Source organism: Protopterus annectens, chromosome 4.part0 (assembly GCF_019279795.1).
Source record: "Protopterus annectens isolate FY-2018-M chromosome 4.part0, PAN1.0, whole genome shotgun sequence".
Lineage (NCBI taxonomy): Eukaryota > Metazoa > Chordata > Ceratodontiformes > Protopteridae > Protopterus > Protopterus annectens.
The window spans coordinates 661,629,486-661,656,634 of record NC_056733.1 but is presented as its reverse complement, the minus strand read 5'-3'; the positions used below and the strand labels follow the sequence as shown (position 1 = coordinate 661,656,634).

Sequence of the window (27,149 nt, the reverse complement as noted above, 5' to 3'; positions counted from 1 at the left end):
GCTCAGGTTCCACCCTAGGCCTCTTATCAGGAGGGGGCATGGAACCTCTAATCATTGTAATCAAATCTTCTGCCATCTTAAGCATATGCTTCTTAGGTACAGACCCTGAAGAACTAGGGGTAACACCTGAAACAAAACCTGGCCTGCCCCTGGGAGAAGCCTTGGAAACAGCAGGGGAGGGCCTAACCACCTTAGGAAGGGAGGGAAGAACAGCTACCTGAGAAGCCCCTTCCGCCTGGCCTACCTCCTGAGAGGCCACATCCTGCAGTAATAAAGTCTCTCCCTGGGATTCCAAAGAAATTTCTGGCTGAACCTCTGGCTCCACCGAGCCCTCTAAAGAACCGACGTCCGCACGGACGGTTCTTCCAGCCTAGGCTTTGCTGTTTTGTCCTTGCGCTTTTTGACAAGCGGGCGTCGGAGCATCCGACGGCATTTTATAATTACACCGCTTCCCAAAAACTAACCTGGCACAATCTAATCTTCTCTTTATAGTGCGTTTGTTAAATCTAGCACAAGAGCGACAGCCAACAACGTCGTGCTCAGGCCCTAAGCAAGGAATACACAAGGTATGGTAATCCCTATGAGGTATCTGTTTCCCACAACAAATACAGTTATTCACTTTTTCTGACATCCGGTAAAATACTGAGGCAAGAAAAAAACAAAATATTCCCCAACGGGGTACTTAGCCAACTTGGATTCGGTCTGAAACTCCGACTTCGGAAAATCTCAGAACGCCAACCTGCACTTGCAAAACTGCTTCTGCATCGGACCATGCGGCAAAAAAGACTGAGGAAATGACGTCGGTCATGCGCATTTGTACCCTGACGTCCTGACGTCAGACTAATGCGCCTTGACCGACGTCAGACTAATGCGCCTTGACCGACGTCAGCCTTATACTTTGGTATTCGGGCCGACTGGGACAGCGGACTACCCAAGTGTTAGGACTGCAGCAATGTGAGATGAAGAACATCTCCTAGGAGTTGAAATTGACAAAAAACGAGTTGAAATTGACAAAAACCTATCATTCGATCTACACATAGCACAAACCATTCAGAAAGTTCACAAAAAATGGGAACCCTTTACAGGCACAAAAACTATCTCACAGAGAAATCAAGAATCACCCTAGCTCAAACTCACTTCTTATCAACACTTACCTATGCTGCACCAATCCTAACCCATACTAGAAAACCAGATCTGGACAAGTTAGATCATGCTATAACAAAGATTGCCAAATTTGCCAACAATTCCCCCTTTAGAACTCATCACTGCCAAGTACTAAAAGAACTCCAGTGGCTTGAATTTCCTAACTTACTAACATACAAACAACTCACCTGTGCCTTTTTCATGAGAAATGACCCAGAAAAAACTCCTGCCCTTAAAACAGCTATTAACCTCCCACTCTTCCAGTCGCCCTCTCCGCTCATCTAATACACCTCCCCTCAGTGTTACTACTGCTAACAACACTGCAGGTAAAGCCCTATATTCCCACATCATAGCCAAGAAATGGAATAATCTCACCACTAATATTACCTCTACTACAAAAAACTTCAAAATATTACTCAAATCTCATCTTAGGACAACATGGATCTGCCCATCACTTGATAACCTCGATACCTTCTCTTCTCCTTAAAACAACTTCAGTCTAGAATTCACACTACTCTACTTGCATAGGAATACATACTCTTAGAATAAGTCTCTTTGGTCTTTGTACTTCTTAAGTGTACGCTTACTAGTAATGTAAACTGTCTATGCTACCTTTGTAAATATTTAATCTAACTGTATTTCAGTCCTGCATTGCTTGTTAACTTTTTGCATGTAATCCACTATCTTCTCATTTTTGTATATTTCTCATTGTATTAACTTCTTACTATATCTTAATTGTGGAGCTTTTCTCCCCGGGCAGCCACTGAAAATAGACCTGGTCCAGTTGGATTTTCCCGGTAAACAAATGAAAAATAAATAAAAAATAAACAAGACTGTGTGCATCAAATGTGTAAAATCAATCAGGTGAATTGTGAAGAAGTAGGTAGGTTACAAATGGCTAAGGTGGAGAAACATGCCATTGCCAACACATGCTGAAGTACTGAAAATTCACTTCTTCAGACAGGTAATAATGCAGACATACGTGCTGCTTTAATAGTTAGCATGTATATTTAAGTCTGTTTACAGTGGTACAGTTCTGTTTTAGTTCTTTTAAACAGACTTACACAGATTCAGTATTGTGACATTTCCAGTGCCCACCTGAAGATCAACAATTCAACATATAATGAGCAAAGAATATGCATTTCCTTGCAGTCCTGTTAAAAGCCAGGTGAAAAAAACGTTCAAGCAGAGCAAGGGTCTCAAACTCAAATGACTTGAAAGTTTCACGAGGCTGACTACTCACAGCTGAAGGCAAGTCATCATTTTAGTCACGTAAACCCATAGAAAAAAAGTACAGTTGTGTACACTTACCATAAAAGTAGATGTTCGAGTGTATTCACTGTTGCAGTCATTACATTTGGGTAATCTGCTGGCAGGTTGCCCTCAGTCAGCCTGAATAACAAAGTCTTAGTTGCTGTCTCCTCTTCCATGATGTCAGGGGCTATAAAACATGCAGCCGACATCAGTTTTTCTTGCCCCAGATGTCAGGCTCCCCCCAAATCTGGAGCAAAAATAAACTGTAAATATATACATGCACCTTAGAAACATAAAATTTACCTTCAACTAAAAGCAAATACACCACAAAGGCTTTTGAGTATAGTGAAGGAAAGAAAAGGTATAGAATGGGGGATGGCAGGTGGGTAACCCGGACTGCAACAGTGAATACACTTGAACATCTACATTTATGGTAAGTGTACACAACTGTACTATGTTCTTTGTGTTTCACTGTTGCAGTCATTACATTTGGGTAGAATCCCAAAGCTATGGATGGGAGGATGGAACTAAACAGCATTACGAGCAGCTATAAGGCCCTGCAGGACTGCAGTGGCAAAGCCTGCCCTGGATTTAGAGAAGAGAGGTAAATGATAATGCTTTGTGAACGTATGAACAGAGCTCCAAGTAGCAGCTTCTAGAATGCCTTTGTTTGGGACCCCTCTGAGAAAAGCTGCTGAAGTAGAGGCAGCCCTGGTGAAATGGGATCTGATTCCCTTGGGCACAGGTTTACCATGGTGCAAATAGCAGAAAAGAATGCAGTGGCTTATCCATTTAGAAATAGTCTGCTTTGATATAGCCTTCCCCTCTGATCCTGCAGCAAATGCTACCAGTAGTTGCTCAAACTTTCTTAGAGATTTTGTCCTGTTTAAGTAGAATCTTAGTTGTCTGTGTCCATCCAATGAATGCAGAATCCGCTCCCCTTTGTTCTGTGGACTTGGGAAAAATGTTGGCAGGTGAATGGTCTGGTTAAGAGCCACACTTGATACCACCTTAGGCATAAAAGAAGGATTGGTCCCTGAGGGCCACCCTGTCCGGGTAAAATATAATGAAAGGCTCCACTGCCATGAGAGCCTGTAGTTCTGAAACCCTTCTTGCTGAAGTGACTGCCAAAAGAAAAGCTGTCTTCCAAGATAGAAATTTTATATCCGCAGTAGCTGCTGGTTCAAAAGGAGGCAGGGTGAGTTTTTCCAGCACAAAATTGAGATCTCATGCAGGAGTTGGTGTTCTCCTGGGAGGCCTTAAATTTTTGGCCCCTCAGATAGTGTTAAAGCAGTGGATGAGAAAAGAGGGGAGGCTCTGTGTTGTAATGAGCAGAGATGGCAGAGGCATGGATTTTTATTGAAGAAAAATATAGGCCCTTGTCAAGCATCTCAGCTAAGTATTGTAAAATCTGAGGAATATTGGGCTTTGCTGTCTCTATTCCATGTACTTACCAAGCACAGAATCTCTTCCATTTATCAGCATAAGATTTTCTAGTACTAGGCCTTCTGGCTTCCAAAATGACATCCATCACAGATTTACTGAGAGAAGTGGTTTGAATAATTAATTGATTAGCCATGCTGCTAGATTCAGAGTTTGGAGCCGAGTGTGCAGAATTTGATAGTTCTGCTGATACAGTAGATGAGGTGTTTGAGGCAAGTACCACGGAGGAAGGTGTGACATATTCCTTAGAAGTGGGTACCAGTGCTGGCGAGGCCAGTCCAGAGCAAATTAGGATCATGTTTGTTTTTTTTCTGTCTGACTTTTAGTAAGACCTTGGAGAGTAGAGGCAGAGGGGGAAAGGCATAGACTGATAGTTTTTTTTCCAGCTGAAGGATAGAGCATCCACTTTCCATGCTTTTTTGTGATGAGTTCTTGTGCAGAATTTGTCCAACTGATAGTTTTGGGGAGAGGCGAATAGATCTATGTCTGGGCTCCCCCATTTCTGTGTTAACATACTGAAGATTTGTGGATACAGTTTCCATTTGTGCGGGTCCATAAGATTTCTGCTTAGGTAATCTGCCAGAGTATTTTGCTTTCCTGGCAGGAATTGAGCTTGAAGATGTATTCGGTAAGTCAAGGCTGTGTTCCACAAGGCCATGGCTAGTCTGCAAAGGGGGTAGGAATGTGTACCCCCCTGCTTGTTTATGTGCCACATAACTGTGGTGTTGTCCGTCTTTATCAGTAATTGTCCTGGATGAAGTAAGTCCTTGAAGGCTGTCAGAGCATTCTGAACAGCTAACATTTCTTTTTGGTTGATATGCAGATGCATTTGGTTTGGGCTCCATTTGCCCTGAATGCATCTCCCTGCCAGGTGGGCCCCCCAAGCATAGTCTGATGCGTCTGTAGTTAGGGTTTGGGTGGCAGGGGGTAGAGTGAATGACAGTCCCTTGTTTTGGTGACATGTCTCTGCCCACCAAAGAAACTCCTGTTGTAGGCAGGGAATGAGAGGAATCATTGTTTCCAGGCTGTGACAATGTTGACTCCATAAACTTTTTAGGTACCATTGAAGTTTCCTCATATGCAGACTTGCATATGGAATTAGTAGAATGCAGGATGCCATGAACCCCAAATCCTGCAGAATTTGTCTTGCAGATAACTGGGTTTTTGTTGCCATTTGTTTGAAATATGTTGTCAATTGCCACCGTTTGTCTGGCATGAGGTAAGCCATCTGGGCAGTTGTATTCAAGCTTGCACCCAGGAATGTAATTATTTGAGAGGGTACCAGTTGTGACTTCTTTTTGTTTATGGTGTACCATCGGCATGCTAGAAGCCTTTATACAAATGCCAGATGTTGAAGTAGAGTGTCCTTGTCCTCTTGCTTGAATGAGACAATCATCCAGATAAGGATAAATTTGAATGTGTCTTTGTCTGCAGAATGCAATTACTGGTGCCAGGCACTTTGTGAAGACACTGGGCGCAGTAGATAAGTCAAAGGGCAGTGCAGAGAATTGGTAATGCAAAAAATCTGCTTTGAAGCTGAGGTATCTTCTGCATGATTCCCTTATTGGGATATGCAGGTACGCCTCTTTTAAGTCTAGAGTTACTAACCAAGCATTATTACCTAGCATAGGCAGTAGCTGGTGTAAAGTCAGCATTTTGAATTTTGGAATGTCCAGGAACGTGTTCAGAATCGATAAGTCCAGTATTGGATGCTATGAATTTTCTTTTCTGGGTACCAGGAAAAGTCTTGAATAAAATCCTTGTCCTTTTTCCTTTTCTGGTACCGGTTGAATAGCCCCCCATATCCATGAGGGACATGACTTGTTTCTGGGCCTCTGCCCACTGGTTTTGTGGCAGATCCAGCCATCCGTTTGGAATTGGCAAAGTACGGTAATGAAATCTGTAACCCTGGGATACTATGTTTAATACCCACTTGTTCTGGGTAATTAACTGTCAATTTTGAGCATGAAGTGCTAGTTTTCCCCCCAAGGGGGCTGCCAAAAGATAAGTGCTTGGAGATGGTAGAGGAAAGTCATTAAGACTGCTTACTGTAGGGTTGTGCTTTGTTTCCTCCAGATTTGTAGGTGGAGGCACCCCATTGCTTTGACCTGTAAGAACCCTGTGATAGATATCTGGAGCCTTTTGAGCACCTGGGTTTGCCCTGAGTGGCTCTGTTGGACACAGGAAAGGACCAATTTTTAGTAGGCCAGTGCCTACTGAACCTGGGTGGCTGCACTTGCAAGAAATCATTTACAGTTTGCATAGATTTAGCTTTGTCTTCCATTTTCTTTAAAACCTCTTCTGCCTTATTACCAGAGTATCATGCTGCAAAGGGGCATCCAAAATTTAGCTTTAACATGATCAGGCAGATTTGGATGCTTGAGCCAGACATGCCTTCTAATCACAGATTCAGTAATGGCGGCCCTACAAGAGGCCTCCAAAGAATCAAAACCACATTGCAAAGTATGCTTTCCAACCTGTTGAATGCAATAAATCCTGTAATTCTTTAATTTCCACACAATCAGAAATCAACATAATTTTCTGTTTCAGTAAGCCCATAACATGCTGTTGATATTTAAGTATATGAAACTGGCAGTTTAAAACCCTGAATGCCAAGGTTGCAGACGTATAAACCTTCTTACCCCATCTATCCAGCGCCCTGGAATCTCTATCAGAAGGGGTAAGATTTTTGGCTGTAGAAGCCTTAACACCCTTGAAACCCTAAGAGATAGTCTCAGGATCAGCAGCAGGATTTTTGAAAAGAAATTTGTGGGAGTCAGGAACTCTGTAATATCTGTCTGGCTTACCAGGAGCCGGAGGCAGGGAATCAGGAGCCATGCTTGATTCCGAGAACACATCATCAACAATGTCTAATACAGGTGGTATTGCCAAAGAACTATGCTGAGGAAGACAAAGGAAACCCTAAGCCTCTTTTCTGATTCAGAGAAGTCCTGACTCTCCCAGTGAAAATGTTCCCTTAAAGTATGCAAAGTCTCTCCAAAAGAGTAATCCTCAGGAGGAGATGCAGATGGGATGGATTCCTCTGCATCAGAATCCTCATAGGGTGGAATAGAAAATTCCTGATCAGAAGAGGAATCAGAAGAAATGGAAACCTGATCTGAAGATTCATAATCAGTGCCTTGCCTAGGCCTCTTAGCAGGGGGGGGGACCCCTGATCAAGGTAATTAAATCCTCTGCCATTTTGATCATCTGTTTTTTAGGCCATAGGGGCCTGAGCACGTGGCTCATGCGTCGTTTTTTTAGACACAGAAGTAGTTTTTGACCTTGTTTTTATTGCTGGCATCAGTTTACTGTAAAAATGTTGAGGCCTGAAGAGACGCTCAGAAGCCGGTGCGTGCTCAGCGGCTCCGGACCCATCCAAGGGGGAGACATCCGCGGGTTCAATACTTTGCGAAGCTCACGGCATACCGGACTCCAACTGAGTCTCGGTAAAGGCCTGCGACTCAAAAGTAGTAGGTATCAGGGGCAGCGAAAGCACCTCACTGAGTACCGGCGAACCGGCGACTGGCTTAGGAAAAGCTTCATCGTTGGTGTTGGACCTCGACGGTCTGTCTGTCTTTTTCCTTGCATTTTTTATGAACTCCGGTAGTCGGATTGCTAACTGATGACATTTCAGGGTAGTTAAATCTTGAACCAAAATATTTAGAAGCAAAAATATACTGACGCTTAACAGTGCGTTGGTTAAATTTAGCACAAAACCGACAGCAAGGCACGTTGTGATCAGGGCCTAGGCAGGGAATACAGTACAAATGAAAATCCTTATGAGGTATTTGCTTCCCACAAGTAATGCAATTATTAACTTTTACTGACATCGGTAAGGAGCAAGAAAAAGTTTCCCCAACGGGGTACTAGCTTTAGTTTGAAGACTTCGGTTCTGAAACTCGAATACGAAAATTTCAGGAGTCGGCCGACCGGCACTTGCGAACTGCTTCTGCTTCGGGCACCACGTGGCAAGAAAGACGGATTAAAATAGCGTCGGCTGCATGTTTTATACCCCAGACAACCTGACGTCATGGAAGAGGAGACAGCAACTGATGCAGGACCCAAGACTTTGTTATTCAGACCGACTGAGGGCAACCTGCCAGCAGATTACCCAAATGTAATGACTGCAACAGTGAAACATGAAGAACATCAGGGCAAGCTGGTTTTAATCATAACCGGCTACAATAACATGCTTTTGATTACACAAATATGTACAATAGTAAAATCATTTTAAAGGATGAAGCACATTAACTTGCAACCACAGTACTTCTACTGCACTGTTAGCTTTTACCTACACAGTAGTTGAGGCCAGAGACAACAACAAACCTGTATCCTGTCTTTTCCTCGACCTCTCCAAAGCTTTTGACACTGTTTCTCACCCCTTACTCCTCTCTAAACTCAATAATCTAAATCTATCCGCTACTTCTCTTACCTGGTTTACTAGCTATCTTTCGGAACAGGCATCAGTCTGTCAGATGGCTCAGTTCCTGCTCCTCCTTTCTAACCATAAAATATGGTGTCCCCCAATGATCCATCCTAGGTCCCCTTCTGTTTAATATTTTCATAAATGACCTCCATACTTCCTGTAAACAGTCCACCCTCATTCAGTACGCCAACGATTCTATGCTTATTTCCATCTCTGACAACTTATCTGACCTCTACACACAAACCCAAGACTTCTTCCTGTCCGTTGAAATGTGGCTCACCAAAAATCAGCTCATCTTAAATCCAAAAAAAAAAATTAACTCTTACTGTTCTTTTCTAGACCTCTCTCTCATCACAAATCCTCCTTTGTCATCACACCCTTGACAAGACCACCATCCTAGCCAAACCCTACACAAAGCTCCTAGGCACAATTATTGATGATGAACTTAAATTTAATCTCCATATTCAGCAAAATATAAAAAAATAAATAAATAAACCACCAAAAACTAGGTCATCTTTACCAAAATAAGAAATTTCTTAACTCAGAAGCTAGACTCTCCATAGCTCAATCTCTCCTCCTTTCCTCCCCTTCTCTATGCAGCCCCTAGTCTCACTTCCATTCACTCCACACATCTTTTCAAACTCCAACAAACTTACCATAAAGTAGCCAGATTTGTCACCAACTCTCTACACAACTCACACCACTGCCTGGCACTCAACTCTCTCAAATGGCTAGAATTCCCCCAACTACTCCAAATGTCTTAATTTCAAATCATACACTCTGTACTATAAAAACCTACTTCCTGCTTCTCTCTCTCTCCTCCCTGGTATCCTATTATACCCCAAACCATACTCTCTCATACATCGAATCAACTCCTCCTTCACATTTATAAACCCAACAAATATTTTGGAAAACTACTTTACAAATGCAGCATGGCCCAAGCATGGAACAAACTCCCCTTACATATAAGAACCATCTCCCACCCTAAACACTTCAAAAAAGAGCTCAGACTACATTTACATAGCCTAAAATCTTGCTCCTGTTGTGACCCTACCTAACCCATTACACCCCCCGCCCAAGCCAGGAATAAACTCCACATAGTTAGGTGATTACAATGACATAACTGTATCTCATACCTACATCTATGTTAACTTTTGTTTTTGAGGTATATTTCATTTCTATTTTACCTGTCTGCTACAAGGAAAAAAAAACATTGCTGATATTACAACTAATATCATTCTATGCTTTGTATTTTTTATCTTGTTCACATTTTGTTTCTGCACATCTTAATTATCTGTAATTGCATTACTACTGATTTTTGAATTGTGTTGCAATTAATTGTTAACTATGTTAAAATTTGTTCTTGTATCTGTAAAATTTCTGGATCTTTTCTCCTCAGGTCTCCCCTGAAAATGGGCCTCTGGCTCAGTTGGACCAACCTGGTTAACAAATGTCAAATAAATAAATTGTTCGAGTAAGTGAGGCAAACATGCACATATATACACATATTTCAAAAAGTAACCATTTTTAGTAGTACAAACTACTCATGCAACCCTCCAACCCCCAATTAGTTGGAGTATCTGCAGAATATAGCAATGTATGGAGAACTGACTTGCTTCTCCTTACTTTCCTATTTTAAAGGCACCCCCTAAAAAAGTCAGCTTCTATAAATTCAGTGGTGGCAGTTAAATTATGACCTTTTTTCAGTTGGACAGTAACTGACCATCATCACTGCAATGCAACAAAGCTATACAATAGAAAAACGATACAGCCCTTATCCATATTAAATTAAAACAGTGTTTTTATATTGCAAATAAAATATGCATTCCCAAAACTGTTCACAAACTATTTTTTTGACTTGCCTGCAACATGAAATTCAATTTCCCACCACAAGAGATGACAAAGGATACCATTTTATGAACAAACTACAAAACTGCAGAATAAAAATAAAACAACCAGCTACTGCCCAAACCAAAATGTATTTATTTCTCTAGCGCCTCGGCCACAAAGCCTACAAAGAGTCACTTTTTGACTTACCAAGTACTCCAGTTTCACCAGTGAGACCAAAGGTAATTACAGTTTTATTTTCTTAGGCTTCAGGAAAAATATTACTATACTGCAAAAAAAAAAAAAAAAAAAAAAAAAAAAAAAAAAAAACAGAACCACTTTCCTTAACATAATACCATTCTTGTCCAGAGTTGGACAAGTTCAAGTGGGATGCGGGTAATACCAAAAGCACACAAAATAACAATAGTATAAATACCCTTAAATGAAATGTAGGAATGAAATGATCCACATAACACACTGCAGCCAGTGTGTTGAGCCACAAAGACCAGCACTTATCAATGTAGTTTCTATCATAAACCAGACGTCTTAATGTAATTAAATAGCCAAATCTGGAAAAGCTCTGTGCCCCAGATGAAGTATGTTCAGTCTGCAAAGTCAGGAGTTTGAGACCATTGATATACGCATTCAAATGTGATAATTTTATTGGATAAATCTAAAACAGTCATCTCAGACTGAATTTTGTCTCAGAAATGGGTAAAATGAGGACATGACCATCATTTGAATAATATTTCAGAATTTTTTTTCTCCACGTATTTTACAGAAGATGCTTACATCTGGAATAACTTTTTCAAAGAATGGAGATGTGAAACATGCATTCTGTCAACTTTGAAAAATGGAATGATTTGAGACTTGTTGAGGGAGTAATGGCTGCTGTAAGAGACTAGAAATCAGACAAGCTCAGTGGTAGAGAACAGTGTTGTACCCAAATGTAGTTACTGACTTTGTCAGGGAAGAAAGCCCTGAAGAGATTGTAATAAATACCCAAACTCTGAAATAAATACAGAAGACTAAAATATTCAATAACCCAGTCTGATAGAGTTGACAAGGGATGACATTGGCTAACACTTTTAGCAGGCTTCAGGAGAGACAACTGAATATATTATGGGAAGCAATCGGAGATCTGGGAAAGCAAAAAGGGACACTGAACAAAACAGGATCACAGGAGGTTACCCCAGGGCCCTTACAAGCCTAGTCAAGTTCAACCCAGGTTCCCAAGGGTGTTTGGTTCAAGTAGACACTCAAATTGGCACCTAATGCCCCTGTCCAAGAGGGGCACAGGTGGAACCCCCAGGGTGAATTTCCAGTTCTCCAACCAATCGTCGAAACTGTGCTCAAATAGTGCCAACAAAACGGCTTTGTTTAACATGATTGGAAGCTTGTTCCAAAGGAGGGGCAACCTCTGAGACACAAATCTGTCTCTCCAGCAAGTTCTGTTGAAGTCAAACACCAGGTTAAGGTCATTTGACTGAGAAACCAGTGAGCCATTTGACTTGAGAATGTGCAGGATTTTCCATCAAAGCTGGGTCAGAGATTACTGTACACGTAAGAGACGAGTTACCTCTGAGCAGTCTGTATGACACAGAGTAAAGTGACAATGATTTCAGTCTGCCCGCATAAGACAGATCTTGAAGACCCTGAATTTTCTTCGTAAAGAACCTTTGTGGTCTCTCCAATTGCTGCAGGTGTTTGGAAAGGAACATACCAAAGGGCACTGCTGCAGGTGTTTGGAAAGGAACATACCAAAGGGAAATGCTGCAGGTGTTTGCAAAGGAACATACCAAAGGGAGCATTGTACTCTCATTTATTGGCCTGATGAGGGAACAGTACAGGGAGGTTATAACCTCTTTGTTTTCTGGAAACAATGTCCCTAACGTAGGAGATGAGCGATATAAAATGCCCATCCTGCCACTGTGAAGACATGCTGATCGAAGTTAAGGTTGCTGTCAACCTGCGTGCCCAAATCTCTCACCACTGACTATGTGCTTAAAATATTGCTGTTGATGTGGTAGTTTGCAGGAGCATCACCTTTGCTGAAGAGGATGATAATGATTTTTTTGCATTAAGTTTAAGACCATGACTTTGGCACCAGTCATTAGTCTGCATAAGACCATCTTGCAAGATGATGACATAGCTAGGGGTTTCAATGATCACTCCCAGTTTGCAGTCATCAGCAAACTTTGTCAGCCAGTCTTATAGTTTTACCCTGTACTTCAGAGAAGTAGATTCCAAACAGTAGGGGTTCCAGAACCAATAACTGTGGAACACCACTGGTTACAGATCTGCTGGAGGAGGTGCAGTTCCCTATTTTGACAGTATGAGTTCTATCAGTGAGCCAGTTTGCAACCCACCTGAAAATATATGGGTTGATACCCAGCTGGGTAACAATCAATGATGTTTGAGTGGGAGATTGTGTCAAAGGCCTTTGCTAAGTCTAGGTAGGCTGTATGCACAGATCTGCCCTTGCATAGGGTTTTGGCAACTGTCTCGAAGAAGTCCACCAAGTTTAACAGGCATGACTGCCCCATGACAAAGCCAGACTGGGTTGGGTCGAGCATTTGTAGATTTCCTATATCTTTGTTAATAAGGGCCATGATGATTCATGCCATGACCTTGCAGATAAGACTGGTTAAGCTAATGGGTCAATAGTTCCCGGGGTCCGTGGATGCACCCCTTTGTGTTAGAGAAAAATATATGGGAAGTGTAAATTACACAATCCAACTTTAACATTGGAATTATCAAATACTGCCAACAGGATATGAAGTAAATAGGAGGGAAGGGTAGTGGAGTGGAAAGGGTCTTGGAAATGTGGAGAAGGAAAGTTAGAAAGCCTAGTTTTGGGGGACAATTAATAAAAGAGAGGGATCTGAAAATGTGGAAAGAAATTACAGCAGAAGAATTTTTTAATTGCTTAGGATCATCACTGGAATTAAGGGCAAGGATAAAAAATAATTTACTGCAAAATAGACTGGTGCTAGTAAGTTTCACAGTAGAGGCAAGATCTGACTCAGTAGTAAGGAAATAATAAGTAGGGCTTATAACACTGTACTAAAGCTACATAATCAATGGGATATCAAGACAAGACTTGGGTGGAGTGAAAGATTAAGTTACTCACCTAGATATGCCACCAAATCACGAACATTTAGGATTTTTTTTTTGGGGGGGGGGGAGTGTCTCCAAAGTTCTTTTTATACACAGGTAAGATTGTCTAGCATTTTCTCAAAGGTAAATGAATAAAGCTGGTGATGTGAAGCAGGTAAATGGACACATAGGAACACATTAATTTCTGACTGTATGAAGACTGAGAAATGTTCAAGCTGAAGCTTAAGAACATAATAGAGAAAATAAAGGGAAGTGCATAGTCTAACAAAACAGTTGTTACTACTAAACTGGTGTAGGATAATAAGATTTAAGAAAAAATTCTCTATGGCCAAACGTTGAGCAAAGAACACACGAGCAAAGGTCCAAATGCTTTAATGCTTTCCAAGTGACAAATTTGCAGGATAAAAAACAGAATAAACGCTCTTAATCAATTGCGTTTTCGTCTTCAACAAATATGACTTCATCAGATACTAAGAACAGTTAATTAATCAAAGTTTTATATGTGCAAATGTTTCAAATTAACCTATCAGTCAGAGTGCATCAAGTACCAACCAATCGTTACACTATCCTCGTTAAGAAACTTTTAAATAAAGCATACATATATCCAAAGTCAATACATTTCTTTCTTAGTTAAATAAATACATTTAAAAACAGATTTATTTAAAAACTCCTGTTTTTCTAGTATTAAATACTTCCACTCATTATAAAAATATTCCATTTAAAAATACTTTGAATTATATACATGTTTGAACAATTGATTTGAAGAAATAATGTTCCTTTTACTTTACATAAAGTGCTTAGTAAATAGCACCATCTATTGGACTCATTCAAAATTACAATTGGAAGACATATTTCTTTATTATATATCTGCAGCCTTTAATTTGAGTACTGGGGTTATAGAGATGGCATCATTAAGCCCAGGTTTTTTAGTGGCATTCAAATATATTTGCCACCAAAGTTCTCTGTAGCCAACCCTCTCTTCCCATAAGCCACCTCTAGTATCCCTTTTTACCTGCTCAATAACATAAAATTCAAATTTAGCATCCCTACAAACTTTTGTGTGCCTGTATAAAGCATTAGTATCCTTAGCCTTTGAAATTTCGTAGTAATGCTCATATATTCGCCTCCTCAAGACTCGTTCAGTCTTTCCTATATAGAAAGACCTACATTTTTTACAAATTCCCATATATATAACACCCTTTGTTTCACAATTGTAATAGCCATTAATTTTTATAATTTTATTTCTACTAGGGACTTTTATTTCTGTAGAGTTTGCCATGTATTCGCATTGATTACAATGACCACACTTGTAACTACCCATCCTTATTTGTCCATCAATTCCATAACTTACTTTGTTTTCCTTAATTTTGGACTCTAAAATTTCCTTAATGGTCCTAGAATTCCTATATACAATTTTAGGGGTTAGGTTGTTAATACTGCTTAGATCAGATAAATCTGAAAATGTAGTCCATTCTTTACGGAATACTTCACCAAACCTAATGTTGGACGTGTTGAATTCCATAATTAAAGCCCGCTCATATTTACTTTCGGAATCCACATCCATGTTGTTTTCATTTGTAAGCCCAATGACTATTTTTTGTCCTTTTATGGGTTGAAATCTTGTCGCTCTACCCAGTTCCACTTCTATTCTTAAATTTGTCACAAAATCATGTGGATAACCCCTTTCCTCAAACATTTTACTTAATGTATTACATTCAACCAAAAAATCTTCACTAGAGCTTGTCATTCTACTACCCCTCACAAACTGCCCTTTGACAATATTTTTCTTGCAGTGTGAGGGGTGTGCGCTAGTGTAATGAAGGAAGGAGTTGCAGAAGGTTTCCTTTCTATAGATTTTGGTTTCAAAATCACCCTCTGTCTTATATATTTCCACATCCAAATATTGTAGTTTGTCCCTAGACAAATTATATGTGAATTTCAGAAAGTTAGTGGAATTATTGATATAATTGAAAAATTCAGTGAATCTTTCAATTCCTCCTATCCAAAAAAGGACAATATCATCCAAAAAGCGGCGATACAAAGTCCAACATTCCTTGTACTCCGAGTTTATTATGAAGTCTTCCTCCCATTTAGTTAGGACTATATTCGCATAGGTGGGCGCACATGCTGCGCCCATCGCTATGCCCTGAATCTGTTTGTAGTATTCACCAAGAAATGAAAAATAATTGTACCTTAGGACCATATCCACTAAATCGATAGTAACACTCTTCTCAGCTTGAGTTAATTTAGTGTCCCTGTAGATCATCTCCTCAAACATAGTTATACCTTCACTGTATGGAATACTTGAGAAGAGATCTACCACATCTACTGTAATGAATATCAAGTTGTCATTGTATAAACTAGGCCCAATGCACCTTAAAAGGTCCCAAGAGTCCTTCAGTGCATATGGGTTCCCTGTACTGATGTGTTTTACCTTCTGGTCCACGTATTTAGCTAATGGAAGAGTTTTTGACCCTGCAGCTGAGACAATAGGTCTCAGGGGCGGGTCTTCCATGTTTTTGTGGACCTTAGGTATTCCAAATATTATTGGGGTCCTAGGTTTTTCTACGTACAGAAATTCGAATGTTTTTTTGTCCAGTAGTCCTTCATATAACATATTTTTTAATAAGTTGTCAATTTCATAATGCGCTAAATCCATTTCATTATGTGAAACAAGGGTGTATTTATTAATGTCATTTAATATAGAATTCATTTTGCCTTCATATATGTTGTTGTCCATGAAGACAATGCCTCCCCCTTTGTCCGGTTTCATTATTCTCAAGTCCCTATTGTTCTTTAATTCATACAATATCTCGTTTTCCTGTTTGGACAAGTTAAACTCCATAACTCTTTCTTCATATAATTCTCTAATTTCTTTTTCCAACATCTGTTCGAAGTTTCTAATTTGTGGGTGCAAAGGGGGGTTAAATAAACTTCTACGTATTAATACTGAGTCTTGAGGAGGCCTATTTGATCTAATACTGGCATTCCCAGAAGAAAACACATTGTCAAAATTTATTTTTCTCAGAAATAATTTTAAATCAATGATGGTCTTTACCATCTCTCCTTTCCCAGAGGGTATAAACTTGAATCCTTTGCTCAACAAGTAAAAATGTTGTTTTGTAGGGTTAACATTACTAAAATTGTAAATTGTGAAATTATTTAGTATATGTCTAATACCATCTATTTGTATGTTATCCTGATGGCAAAATAAATCCAGGGTGGGGTGTATTGATCCTAATACTTCCCCCTCCCCCTCCAAAGTTCTTTTTATACACAGGTAAGATTGTCTAGCATTTTCTCAAAGGTAAATGAATAAAGCTGGTGATGTGAAGCAGGTAAATGGACACATAGGAACACATTAATTTCTGACTGTATGAAGACTGAGAAATGTTCAAGCTGAAGCTTAAGAACATAATAGAGAAAATAAAGGGAAGTGCATAGTCTAACAAAACAGTTGTTACTACTAAACTGGTGTAGGATAATAAGATTTAAGCATGGAAGAGCATTTACGGCCCTAGTGGTACTAGTGGCAAAAAAAAGGTATTTACAAGAAAATGGAAAAGAAAAACACAAGCCAATGTAGTAGCAGAAATGATGTATGAATTAAAGGGCAGTGAACTAAAATAAAAAGTGATAAGCAAGCTTGCAGGAATTAGGAATCAAAACACCTGGGAACTTAACTATTTTATGTTGCCTATCTCATGGATCACTTTTAAAAACTCCTTATGAAAACACTGACACCTTGATGAAATGAGGGCTGTGTGAGTATTGTGTGATGACATATTCACATTAAGATTGAAGATAATGTGTGAATAGTTCACTTTAAATGTTGGTTTATGTGAAGTATGAATTGTAGAAAGTGTAAGTTGTTAATATGAGACTTTCTTGCACTGCAAAATGGAAAATGAATTCAGAAAGAAAGTTAAGATTTAAAAGTATGGGTTCACCAAAGGTATTGTTGTTCGGACACTGTTAAAATACTAAACTAAATCAAACTGTAATGGGAGCCAACACACAAACTGAGTACAACAGGCATGAGGAATGCACACATTGTAAAGGTTTATCTGACTGCATAATAAAGCTGCTTTATAACATTAAAATGCTTTTAGCAGAATGTGTTAGTGAAGCTGATATATCAGAAAAGCAGATCTCAGATGGAACATTTAGGCAAACGAGCAAGAGGTTTCCTTTAACAACAGACTGGTTCAACAACAGATCACAAACTGCCATTTTAAATCTGCATTGCACTAGCAAGCGGGATGTTTTCTGGGGACAGTGTTAAAACAGATATTTATGTGAAAGGAATAAACGATCAGCTCAGAATGAAATTAAGGATATTCCTTATCTGGGTCCTAATTTATAGATTACTAATCAAAACAAATGTTCTTCTTTTGATATGGTTATATGACTTAGAGATAAAAAGGGGAAAAGTCCAGATGTTAGTGAAAAGGCTGGTCAAGACAGCAATTTTTTTGTTCAGCCACAAGGCTCCTGAGTCTTGTACCGCAGGAGGAGAAGAGAACAACTTCAAAAATGCAACCACAGTGTATCGTCTATAAAACACCTCCAGGCAGGAATGATTAATTTTGCTTTTGACACGGTTAAATGAGGAACTTAAATGCAATATAGTATCTACTGTTACATTAAATGAATTTAGAGAAACTAGAATGAAGGAAATGGATCAAGCTTTGTTAAGTCCCAATGGAAGCCCACAGAACAGACAGGATATCTACAAGGTGGTGGTACTAGAATTATTAACTTTTTGGTCATCATGTGCACTTTTTACAGTGCTGTTAGTAAAGATGCATAAAGTAAAACTATACAGACATGCTGCAAAAGCTTTTGGTTTGATTCCTTTCTTTTTCATGTGAATCTGCTGTGAGCATATCTACAGCTAGCCCTGGCTGTAGGGCCTGTAGTAGTGCACAGTACTTCTGCACAGCAAGGTGTGGCTACAGTTACTTAAGCATCTTTTAAGGAAGGCATCTGAAAAACTGACGCGTTACAGATGCCATTGCTGCCACCTCTGTCGGTCTTTGCTGTTTCCACAATCTGTTGAGGCCAGGCACCAGCAAAAGTGTAGGTGACACTGCTGCACAATCTAGGGAAGCTGATGCCATACTTCTGTGTGCGTAAGATGCATCAACTTCTGACTTCCAAGACGGCTGCACACTGTTCAAAGCTTAACTTTAGCTCTCCCAGTGTGAAAACAGAAAATGAGAAAGTAGCCAGTGAAACTGTCAGTTTGAGTAAAATCCAGTTATTGGCTAGTAAGTACACTGCCTGAGTGCCAGTAACGAAGAAATTTAGAGAACCTGAAAGAAAATCAACCAGAAAAGATGGAGAAAACACTGTCTAAGAAGAACCCTGCAGCTGTTCAGCAAAAAGCAGTTCAAGCTCCAGCTCTGGTACAAGAGATGCTGTCAACTAATTCACAGAAAGAAATAAGGCAAATGGGCTCAGAGTTGATTAAAATAAACAAACCATTGAAGGAATATACCAACTAAAATGACAGAAGTCTGGAAAAATGGAAGAAGCTTTAAAAAGGTATTCAGATGAGCTGATAAAACTGCAAAAATCAGTTTGAAATGAACAAAAAAAAAAAGGGCTGGCTGAGTATGAGGACTGCTCAAGAAGAGCTTTTTCAAAAAAAAGTATTGTTATAGGACAGAGACCACAAAGAGATTTTTCTACTGTAACACAGAAACTGGAGTGAACAGACACCATGAATTTTATGAAAGTAAAAATAAACAACTGGTCTGGTATTCCACAGCAGGATTTAATTGAAAGGGCACATCATGTGCATGTTCCAAATGTGGCCATGAGAAAGCAGCCAAGACATGTATTCATAAAGATGCAATCATACAAGCAGAAAGAGTTGATCCTGACAAAACTGTGCAAGAAGGGCAAGTATTAAAAATTGGAGACAGTGGAATGTTTGTGGAAAATTATTATAAACTCCACACTAGGCATAAGAGAAGCAAATTTAGTCCAGTAATCAGGGACTATCGAGAGGCAGGTGAGAGATCCAGCTGTCTTCATAATATTCTTTCTTGGAGGTTCAAAGTAATTTTTTTGATGCAGAAGAAGCAAATAGGAAATACAAACTTTGTCCAACAAGGAGTGAGCTATGAAACATAATGGGACTCTGCTTCTCATTCTTCTAATGGTAAGGTTCATAGAGAGACTTTGCCAGTGAAACAAACCTCTTCCAATATTCCAAAGGAAAATGCTTGCCGGAGCTTGAACCAGAGTCCAGGGCTGGGAGATGAAGACGAAGAAGACCATCAACACTGAAATTAGTTCTTGTAAAGTATCATTCGTATTTGAGAAATATGGATTTACAAGAAAAAGTGTCTGAGAAAGATTGCACATTTGTTGTCTTTGTTAAATTTGTTGGGGACTGACAAACATATGTTCCACTTCATGTCATTAATATTTAGTAGGACACTAAAAGGGAAAAAAGGGGGGGGGCAACTGTAAGTAATACAATTTTTGTTAACAGTATTTGTACAAAACATTTTATGACAACAATTGCATGTCATACAAAGTATTTTTAGTGATTGTTGTATGTGATAAAGATACAAAGTAAAACAGGTGCTTTTTCTTTCTTCTCTCTCTCTCTCTTTCAGTTTTAAGAAATGTAGGCATTGCAAAGTAAAACAAGAAGAAAGGCTGGACAAAAATATGTATGTCAATAGGTTTTAATATTGGGCTGTTGGGGTGGGGGATGAGATGCAAAAGTGAACTGATAATAATATATTAAGAATTTAAATGTTTTCCTTAAATTTTGCATAGCATGGATTAATGTCCTTAGCTTAATCGAATGACATTTTTTTCATGAATGCAAGCGTTTTTTTTTAAATTAAAGACCACAGTGCAATAGGTTTCTTTAAGGAAATAAATGTTCAGTGACAATTGAGAAATCTGGTGCTTGAGGGCAACTCTAAATTTTGCTTGTGTTTCCATGAAAACAATCTAACTAAAGGTGAAGGCAATAAGTTGAGAAGTCTGGAAATTGTTTACAGAGAAATGTAAAATTAAAAGGTACAACGGCAAGCAGTTCATAAAAAATAAAGTTTGAAATTACTGGATGCGAATAAGAGATAGTAGCTTTTCTGGTAACTAAATACTTGAATGCATTTACAGCAGTGAATATTACTTATAGGTGGGTCTGAAACTTGAGTTGCAACAGTGAGGATGTATCAGAGGTCCTAGAAGGGAAAATATAACAAAGGGAAGATTACCAAAGTGATTTATGAAAATATTTGGTATGGAAAATGTGAATTCAGTAGCAGGAGCTTGGAGATAATATACATATTATTCACCAAGGTACAATAACCGAGCTAGACTGGACAGAAATTCTATTTTACAGAAATGTGTGCATTTAATTAAAAGCTTCACACACATCCAATAACTATTTCAGGTCATGTGCCATTAACAACAAAATAAAAAATGCAGGGTACTGAAATATAAATGAGACACTGGAGCTTCCCCACCTACCTGTTAAAAAACAAAGAAATGGGCAGTGGAAATTACTCGAGAGTTATTAGGGAAGATACCATTTCTTCACAAGTTATAGCTAGTGAGTAGAATAAAACAAACGTGGAATTTAAAAATAAGGTAGAAATAAAAGAGAAAGAGATGTGGTTAAGAAGTAACCAGAGTTATTTAGAGGGGTTCACAAAGGTTAAAGTACTGCAGAATAAGGGGGATGTCACAAAACAAGAAGTGCAAATGCAGAGAGCTAAAGAGAAAATAATGGATTGTCTGGATAACATGCATGAATTAAGAAACAAATGCTGTTAAGCAACCATTTTTTTGGATAATTCCAGAGCACAAAACTTTTAGCACAATGACAGACAACAGACGGTAGAAAAAGTTGTTGTTAAACTTACAGAACCTATAAAGGTATTAACAATTTTATGAAAATATGCATAAATTAGAGGAATGTGGAAATAAAAAACAGCACAAATGGAAGTATTTATGGAAAATGTAGCTATGCCAGGGTTAGATGCAGATGAGGCTCAACAATGAACAGTTAAGACAGGAGGATATGAGACAAAACCTGTGATGTATAACCAACTGGCAGAAAAATCGCCAGGACTAGATGGCATTCTTGTGAAAGTTTGAAGCTTGGAGGGAAGAAAGTGATGAACATCTGGAAGGTTTTGTTTAACAGTATTTTAAAAGGTGGGGAAGCGCTAACATACTGGAAGAAAGCTGTGGTGGCTGTAATACCTACAGACGGTAAAGGCCCATCAGACATAGCTTCATATAGGCCTATTTCAATTTTAAAATCATGATTATAAAGCTCTTATGTCTATAATAGCAAAAAGAATTACAAAAGTGTTGCCAAAATTGATAGATATGTATCAGTGTGGTTTTGTGAAGTGGGAACAAACCTTCAACAACTTTAATAGAAAGTACAGTTGTGTAAAATCGAGTCTACATTAAAACCTGGAATTTACATAACGTTGAGCTTCATAAAGTATAGACCAGAATGTTGGTAGCTCAATACGTTGAAAAGACATTACACTGAGTGACAAAACAACGAAAACTAAAGACTAAAATGCCAAAACGCCAAATTTAAACATGCAGAAGTTACATTGTAGTCCTTCCAGTTGTGCATACTGTAAAAGAAATTGTGTAGAACTCTGAAAACTTAAACATCAAACCAGAACACCAAGCTGAAGTGCCAGCTCATGATCCTAGGAGTAGGAGAATAGCAACACCCATGCAGGTCCCATCAATATACACAAAATTGTTGTCCGTAATAGTAGAACTGAACATGTGAAACAAACATATTCTGACATCCATAACAAATTGTGCCCATACCATTCTCTACAACAGTACGATAAAAACTATACACATTACAATTTCAGCAGATTTCCGATTGCCTTCAAAAAGTTAACCATAGAGTAGGAACCCTTGCTATTTAACACATGTTGAAATTGTGAGTGGCGTACAAGTTTTCTCTTTTTAGGTAAAGGAGGAAATCCTGTGGCTAAATGAATTCTCTGTTTCTCAACCCTGTCATGTTCGCATGCAAGGGTAGATAGTAAAACAGCTAAATCCATTGCCCAAGTAGAATTTTAAGTCTCATATGCCATGCCTCTATACTATTTTGTGTTCTAGGCAGACAAGTTGTTCAACTCAAATAAGTTCCAAAAGCTAACAGGGAATAGTGGTGAAAGCGGGCTGTACTTCTAGTGGTAAACTTCCTTGCCTTACAGAATAGGTACCAGTCGCTAAAGTACTTCAACAGGTCTCTGCCTTCCACAGTAAACACTTCCCTTAGTGCATTGAATCCAGAGATAACGTCCTCCTCTTCTAAGAAAGCTAATGCCACTAGACTTTTAACAGTGACTTGAAATTCCTGGCAAGAATTATACAAGTTGGATAAGCCTAAAGCCTGCACCTTACGCCAAATATTCTGGCCAAAGTGAAAAAAGCAACCTTTGGGAGTAACACCAGAAATATTGCAGCGCAAACTCTTTATAGCAGCAATTTCAAAATCGCACATAACATACTTTATGGATGGCTCAAACTCATGCTCGTGTAAAAGTTGAAAAATACAGTCTCACATAACATTATATGTTAAACAATAAAGTAGTGGAACCGTTTTATTGTATCACCGTACTGCACAATATCGTGAATGCTGTACAATTGTCTGCATATTATGCCTTTGTAAAAGAATGTCCCCATCCATAAGCCAAATGGTAGTGTGGCTTAAATCATACAGGTTACAAGCAGTTGTACACACTAACACAGTTAAATCACTTGCACAGTCTATCATAAGTTTCTTAATAAATTCACAATCTTTCAAAGGGAACTAAGTCAAGTTTACATTCTCTAAAGTTAAATTCTTAACAGCCTGACCTCTGCTACGTTTTCTACAAATTCTACCCACTTGCTGGAGCAATGCTTTTCGGTTAGATAAGCTTGACATAAACTCGACAAACATAGACACCATAATATCATCCACAATAAAACAGGGAGTGTCTCTAGACATTTCAGCCTTTTGCTTTAATTCATGACATTTCAGCCTTTTGCTTTAATTCATGACTCATTAGGTACTTCTCTACCTCTGCCAGACTACCTGTATGCTGGTGTGGAGAAGATTTACATAGCTCTTCGCCATTAGAGAGAGATATCACAATTGTTTTACCTTTACATTCTCTGTATGTTTTCTTTTGTAGCACCAGTACTTTTTATTATTTACTGTTCGTTCCAAGTTGTAAACATATCCTTCCATGATTAGGATGTTCTTACCCTTCTGGAATTTTGTAGTTGTATACAGCCGTCCTAGCACTCCAGGACTTTCAAATGTAACTTCCGCCATGATGCAGGTACTTGGTATGACATCTTAAAGTTACATTGAGCTATTTTTTACCACGTACTATTCCATTAACAGTTTCGATGTTGCGTAAGTCAATGTGTTTATTTTCAACGTTTTGACTTCACTGTTTCATTGGTTTGTCATTTAACGCAATGTCTTTTCAATGTATTGAGCTTCCGACGTTCTGATTTCGGCTTTATTAAGCTCATGGTTGTGTAAATTTGAGGTTTTAAAGTAGACCCGTATAATCTTATAATGGTAGATGTCTTTCTCTTCCCTATTGCAGTACTCCTTACAATAGGGATCCCCTGCCAAGGGCAGCCTGACATCTTGCCAGTATACCAAAGCCTTTAGGTTGCTAAGGATATGGCCATACGTCACATGTATGCTCCTCATGTACACAGTACAGCATAAAGGTGACTTCTGGACATAACATCCTCAGAACTGAGAGCCCCAGTAGGAATACCACTCTAGGAATTACAGCAGTACAAGGCACATCCAGAAGGGAAAAGAACCAGAGGGAAGAGGGAGGGAGTGAATACTGAAAAAGTGAAGAGAATGACATCTACTGCTATGGTACGATTTTACACTACTGTACTATGTCCTACCATTTCACTGTTACAGTACACCTTACAATAGGAGCAGTGCAAAAGCTCATGCAGAAGAGACGGAGGAGGAATTACCAGCAGAGCCCTCTAGGAACTCATGAAGGGTGCCCTAGCAAAACCAGCTCTACCCCTGGATACCGCATCCAACTTATTGTGATTTGTAAAAGTATGCACAGAAATCCAGGTAGCTGCCTCAAGAATAGAGTTAGCATCTAAACTCTTGAAAAAAAGCACCAAAAGAAGCCACAGCCCTAGCAGAATGAGCCTTAGCTGAAGGAAGAAAGGTTCTTGCCATGAAAGGAATAACAAAAAGAAATAGCTTTATATATATCCAAGAAGAAATAGTTTGCTTGGAAACAGTCAATCCCAAAGATCTAGGATGAAAGGAAACAAAAGGGTGATCAGATCTGTGAAAAGCTTTGGTCTTATCCAAATAAAATCTGAGTTGTCTATGCACATCCAAACTGTGCAAAACCTTCGCACTAGCAGATTGCAGAGAAGGGAAAAAAGTGGGGAAATGAATAGGCTGATTAAGAGACATGTCATTCACCACTTTGGGCATTAAAAGGAGGATTAGTATGAAGGGACACCTTGTCCTTATGGAAAACTAAAGAAGCGGGAACAGCTACACGGGCTTGAAGCTCAGACAGCTGTCTGGCAGAATAAGGCCCAACAAAAGAACAGCCTTCCAAGAACAATGCTGTAAGAAAAGCTGAAGCCACAGGCTCAAAAGGTTTCTGAGTCAATTTCTCAGAAACAAAATTAAGGTCCCAGGAAGGAGGGACAGGCTTCCTGGGAGGTCTAATATGAAGGACACCTTTAAGAAATTCTTTAGCCTTAAATCTAGAAGCTAAAGGGGTCCTGCAGAAGGCTAATCTAGTGCTAGAGGAAGACCAGCAGAAATAGATGACAAGTAGTAGGGCCTTAATATAAGAATATACCAACCCAGCATTGAGCAATTCACACAGATAAGACAGAATTAAATGAACATCCACGGAAAGTGGATCCAGGTTACTAGTAGAAAGACACCAAACAAAAACCTCTTCCATTTGGATAAGTAGGATTTCCTAATAGTGAGTTTCTTGGCCTCCTGTAGGACCCTAAGCACTTCCTCAGAAAAAATGTCTCTATATGGAATCAAAATCCTATCACCCACAGTGTCAGCTGAAGAGTAGACAGGTGGGGATGGATGAGAGATCCCTTGTCTTGTGTGACTAGGTCCACCCTGTGAGGTAAGATGTGATGATTTCCATTGGCTAAATGCAGAAAGAGAGGGAATCAATGCTGTCTGGGCCACAAGGGAGTCATCAGCAAGATTTTGGGAGTTTCCTGTTTTATCCTGAACAGGACTTTTGGAATGAGAGGAAGAGGAGAGAAGGCATAAAAAAAATCTCCTTCCAGGAAAAAAGAGGGTGTCCACCTTCCAGACTAGAGGAAATTGGGCTCTGGCACAAAAAAAAGGATGTTGTCTTTTCAGAGGGGAGGCAAACAGATCTACTTGAGGAGTACCCCACTGGTGGACAATGTCTAGAAACACATCCCTGTGAAGCATCCACTTGTGGGATTGTGATATGGACCTGCACAGAGTCTGCCACAATGTTCTGACCTGAGGGAATGTAAACTGTCTGAAGTGTTACTTGATACTGGATAGCTAGCTCCCACACGAAGTGCTAACCTGCACGGGAAATAAGAACTTGCCCCCCTTACTTGTTGACATATCGCATCACTGTGGTATTGTCGGTCAGTACCTTGACAGGCTCGAGAATGAAAGGAGGATGAAATGCCTGAAGAGCCAACAGAAGATCTTGCATCTCTGACACTGATGTGGTTTTTCCCTTGTTGGGGTGACCAGAGGCCCTGCACTTTTAGACAGCCGAAGGAAGCCCTCCATCCCATGTCTGAAGCATCTGTGAACAGCTCCTGAGTGAGGAATGGAAGTTGAAAAGGAAGTCCTGAATTGAGGGACAACTGCCTAATCCACCACTGAATTTCCAGCTTGAGACCTGGAAGAAAAGGGACTAAGAAATCTAGAAGGTGAGAGTGCTAAAACCAAATTGATTTTAGAAACCACTAAAGTTTTCTCATATGGAGTTTGGCTAGAGGAATCATAGGAATGGTGAAGGCCATGAAACCCAGAGCGCTTAAGAATTCCCTGGCTGTAAATGACACCAGAGGTAGAAGAGTCTGAAAGAAGCCAATGAGAATTAAGGCCTTGGAAGGAGGCACGGATACCATCATTAAAACAGTCTCAATCCTGCATCCCAGAAACACACAATCCTGTGAAGGAGTCAGAAAAGACTTTTGGAAATTTATAATGAACTCCAAGCTTTGCAGGAGGAAAATGGAAAAATGAAGATGCTGCATAAGAACCTCTGGAGAGAATGCCTGAAAAAGTAGGTTGTCCAAGCAGGAAAAGACATGCAACCCCTTTAGCCTGCAAAAGCAATCACAGGAGCTAGGCATTTGGTGAATACCCTTGGGGCAGTAGGGAGTCCAAAGGGCAAAGCAGAGAAAACTCATAATGCCAGGAAGCAATAAAATGTAAACACTTCCTGAAAAGAGGATGAATAGGGATATGGAGATGAGCATCCTTGAGGTCCAGAGAAACTAGAAAAGCCTGAAGAAGCAGTACAGGAAAAGTACAGTTTTGTACCTACTATAAATGTAGATGTTCGAGTGCTAATACAGCTGCAGTGATAACAGATGGGTTCTCCTGCTGTCAGGCGGGTCCTCAGTCGGCCGAATTCCAAAGTCTAGGTCTGGCGTCGGTTGTCGTCGCTTCTTCCCTGACGTCAGTGCGGCAGGGGTATAAAAGAACCAGCCGACGCCATTTTCTTCAGTTTTTCTTGCCCCAGATGTCAGGTGCCCCCCAGAAGGAAGGCAATACATAAATTTGTGTAATAAAGCAATGCCATATAATCAAAATACAGTAGTTGCAAGTAAATACACCATAAATTAATACCCCAATCAGGTTGTATGA

The 27,149-nt window shown here is 39.5% G+C and overlaps 1 protein-coding gene across 1 annotated transcript in view; it reads right to left on the bottom strand.

Moving 5' to 3' along the window:
- The window catches only part of ATXN2 (ataxin 2), a 2,781,632-nt gene that overhangs the window by 651,486 nt on the left and 2,102,997 nt on the right, over window positions 1-27,149 (bottom strand). The gene's annotated exons all lie outside the window — the stretch shown is intronic.